General features: G+C 46.6%; 1 long non-coding RNA gene across 1 annotated transcript; it reads left to right on the top strand.

Annotated features, from left to right (window-relative positions):
- The first annotated feature begins 1,204 nt into the window (after positions 1–1,204).
- Positions 1,205–3,572, top strand: LOC119465968 (uncharacterized). Its single transcript, XR_005194968.2, has 3 exons — positions 1,205–1,290; positions 2,151–2,328; positions 3,342–3,572. It is a non-coding gene; the product is annotated as an uncharacterized LOC119465968 (long non-coding RNA).
- The last annotated feature ends 522 nt before the right edge of the window (positions 3,573–4,094 follow it).

The following is a 4,094-nucleotide window of genomic DNA, read 5'->3' as shown; positions in this document are numbered from 1 at the left end:
TAGCCCAGCAACAAGTTTGCCCTCAGTGAAAACCCTCAGTGAGAACAAATGAAGCGAAATTTTGCCGACGAATTGTTTAATAATGTGTTTAATATTTATCTTCGAATGGATGAGCAGATGATTTCGTGTCAAGATCCTCAGTATAGCTTCCACTACATGAGTGGTCTTTGTATTCTGCGTGTGATCTCTTCGAAACATGTCGCTGAGAACGTTAGTGCTTTCTTCCCGAGGAAAGAATCTTTCAACTCTGCCATGGCTTCAAGGCGATAAATTTCTACTCTAGAAAAAGAACTACGTTTCTTAATGTATTCCAGTACCCTTGACAACGAAAAGTGACGATTACCAATTGTTACAGATAATTACAATACTATGCAGCTGAAGCTTGATGGTTGATATTACACGCTACTTTCGCCACATTATGTGCATACCCGTTGGCAAAGATTTAGAACGAATTTGCTTTCTTACGTGCAGGGTGAACTGTTTTTTTTATGTTTCATATATTAATTTCCTTCAGCGATTCTGTTTCCACCAGCACAGTCTCCTAAATAAAAGCGTGTCTTCATATGCCGTTTTACCGAGCAGCAACTCAAAGCTTTAAGCGTCGCCGCTCACGTCTCACCTTTGTCGTCATTTTTTTTCTCTATATACGCGTACGTCGTCTGTTTACACAACGCATTGCTTACGCCACTGAATGTGAGGCATTGTGATTATCGGGCAGCGCAATGTGGCATACTGCAGTCACAAGAATGCATCCCAATCTTGCACGCGGCGCTTATAAACCAAATGAGGCAAGTTGGAAGAATCGTTACAATGTACATGCAGCATTTGGATACTTCATCGCCTGTATTGCTAGCGGGATATTCGCACCTCACCGAAAAGACGCAGCGAAAATAAAACACCGATAAGAAAATCTGGGGATCGAGTGAGTGAGTGAGTGAGTGAGTGAGTGAGTGAGTGAGTGAGTGAGTGAGTGAGTGAGTGAGTGAGTGAGTGAGTGAGTGAGTGAGTGAGTGAGTGAGTGAGTGAGTACAGGTGCAAGAGAATCTGCTCTGCGTTTCTGCCCGTTTTTTTTTACCGTGTCGCTTGAGAGCACTAGCGCGCGAACGATTCCTTTGCGCAATTACGGGGCCCGGCCATCCTAACGCGCGAAAGCGGAGGTGTCGCCTTGAGCGAACCCGTATATAACGGCGGCCGTGCCGGTGACGAGGCACAGACACCGACCTCATCACACAGCCTCTTCTCTCGAGCCCTCGGAGCACCACGCACCCAGCCACCATGATCAAGGTTATGGTGGGTATCGACATTCGCTTGTCGCCTCGTTCGTCTGTGTCTTCGTGTCAGTGACAAAGCCTTGTTTACGTACGTTACATTGTGTTACACCTGCCTACTGGCACGAGTCAGTCAAGAACCGCGAGCAAGTAAACCCAAGAATTAAGCCTTCAGCCTTCTTAGTCTAGAAGTGACGATGTTACCCCTGATACTTGTAGTCGATACAGTCAGATGTCGCAAATATCCGGCAATCTTCCCTTTCCATTCATAGGTGAGGCGAGATGGTAATCGTAACAAAATTTTTAATTTCCTTTCCTGCAGTAAGTGGGGGCGACAGAGAAGGTTAGCTGCAAGACGATTACAATGTTTACCTAGGAATGAAAAGCGCTGGCCCTCTGTATTTCGCTCTCACCAATGATAGCTATGAGACAGCAATTCAGCAATGCCCTTACGAAGTCGTGTCTGCCGGCTCTTTACGACGTTTTAGCAAAGTATGTGTGTGTTGTGGATGTCCTATACACTGTAAACAAATCAGGATGTCCTGCAGTATCTTATGGGATGACATTGTGGAGTTGACCCATTGCTGTGTTGCAGGTACCCCGATATCTACGTTGCGCAATACAGCTGCCAGGTTGAGATTTCGACATAAATTGATGAATGCCGCTTGGTTGAAGGGCTTCCGGTTAAACATCTCTTTGCGGCATATCTCAGAGCCCCTAGGCGGATGTGGTGTTATAAACGACGCCTGCTGAAGATGCGGGATGTAGGACGAAATTTTGTTGTTCTGAGAGGGAGACGCACCCTTCATATTGGGTTGCTGAGGCCGCAGAAATTTACTGTTTCATTTTTTTTTGACAAGAAACTTTGGTTCCTTTCTGCAGATCTTCCTCGCCATGCTGGCCTTGTTCGCTGTCTCCTACACTGTGGCAGCGCCACAGTACTACGTCGCAGACAGCCTGTACTACGGCTACCCTTACGCCGGCTACTACGGCGCCTACTACCCGCACTACTACTACGGGCGCTAAGCTTAAACCACAACCAGCGCAGCAACAGTTCACGGTGAGCGTCACACAGAACCGCTGTGCCAGACGTAGGCTCATAGCATCTACAATTATTGTAGATAGCCTTATCACTTGCTTCTAAAGGAGCAAGGTGGTTTCGCCGAACTCACTCTTAGGGACCTTAGCTGGTCCCCCCCCCCCCCCCCCCCGCCCCCAAAGAAAGGTATCTCTGACCGAGGGATAAGCATTTTGTGGGAATAAGCATTATCTGAAAAGTGCTCGCAGCTGGCGTCACAGCCGAATTTATAAACTTGCTCGTATACAACTGAGATAATTCTTGAACTTGTGCATGCTCCAGATGAAGCAGAAACTCCCAGCACAAAAATGTAGGCAGTCATAACTGGAGCATCGTTGGTCGTGGCATGCTGAGTGAGTGACCGAGACGGTAATGCGTACGGACACCAAACGTGTATTCATGGTTCCATGATACATTATGCTGACCTGGGTGCAAGACGTGCACGTGGTCGCATTTAATGTTAGTAAATATGTACGTAAGGAGAAGGAAGAAAAACATTTACCGAAAAAAAAAGAACAAGCAGGTGTCTTCCTGCTTGTGCTGGGAGGCGCCCTCAGTCCAGGGCTCTTGCCGCTCTTGCTGTCTCCCGGGCCCGCCGCCCCAGTTGTTGCTCGTCACGCGGGTCTGAGTTAGTCAGCACGGCCCCCCACTGGTCGGGTGTGGCGCTGGGTATTTGCGGGGCTATATGTATTTTGGGGCACATCCTTGTGGTGTGATATAGGGAAGCGTAGTCGTTACAAAGGGGCGATTTGTACGAGTATAGTGCAGCGTGTATTGTGTGTAATCTGCTTGAATGGGGTATGTGTTGGTTTGTAATTGTCGCCATGGTACTGCGTCTTCGCGTGAGAGGGTCTTGTGATGGGGTGGGTATTGTCGTCTGTGAGTATGAAAGGAAACTGTTCCTATATGTATAGAGATATTCGTGTGGGAAAATTGTAATTCCTTAAAGTATCGTGAGTCGCATGCTGTTCCTGATAATTGCTCAAAATTTTCAGGTAAGCTTTTCTTCCAAAGCAAGCTCAACTGGCTAACGCATTCCACTGTCCACTGCCAATGGCACCTGTGAAGCACTGTCTCGTCATCCCAGCATGTTGAACTTGGAGCCGCACTTGCTTACTGAGCTGTCGTCCTGCGTTCATCGAGAACCCAACGATGTCCGCTGTCCTAACACCGGGCTTTCTTCCATCTGGTAACATGTTTGTGAAATAAAAACCATTCTAACCTGATTTTCAGACTTCTGACTCACTCATTTGCAAAGTGAAGGATTAAGAACGTGAAGTTCTTGGAGCAGTTTCTGCGTGTTAAATGGATAGGGCAAAACAAGTACGATAACATCCCTAGACCTGGTTGTTTTCGCTGTATTCGTGGCATATATTTTTTCGTCTTCGTTTATATTTTCTATTCATGAACGAGGGCAGGCACTTAGTTTCATTTCCATGCATCCGCGAAGATTTGAGTACCACATGTTATACACACGAAGGATTTTATCTTTCAAGCTATTCCGTTCGGAGTTTTTACGCACCTATAAAAACACTCAGCAGTTGCTGTGAAACCTTCTTCAGTGCAAAAGATGAAAGAAAAAACACAAAAAAGCAGTTGCGAAAGAGGTTTAAAATTCTTCTGGTTAAGGTGCCCAACGTACGAACCACATCGTATAAGTTGGGTCCCTAAATGAATTGTCACTGCTAACCTCTACGGAGATAGGTGCCTCTCCTTCAGTCGTACGCTAGAACAAAGAAAGCTGAGGG

This window comes from Dermacentor silvarum, chromosome 10 (assembly GCF_013339745.2).
Source record: "Dermacentor silvarum isolate Dsil-2018 chromosome 10, BIME_Dsil_1.4, whole genome shotgun sequence".
Classification (NCBI taxonomy): domain Eukaryota; kingdom Metazoa; phylum Arthropoda; class Arachnida; order Ixodida; family Ixodidae; genus Dermacentor; species Dermacentor silvarum.
Note: the sequence above shows the minus strand (reverse complement) of the source record. Positions and strands in the feature narration are given on the sequence as shown.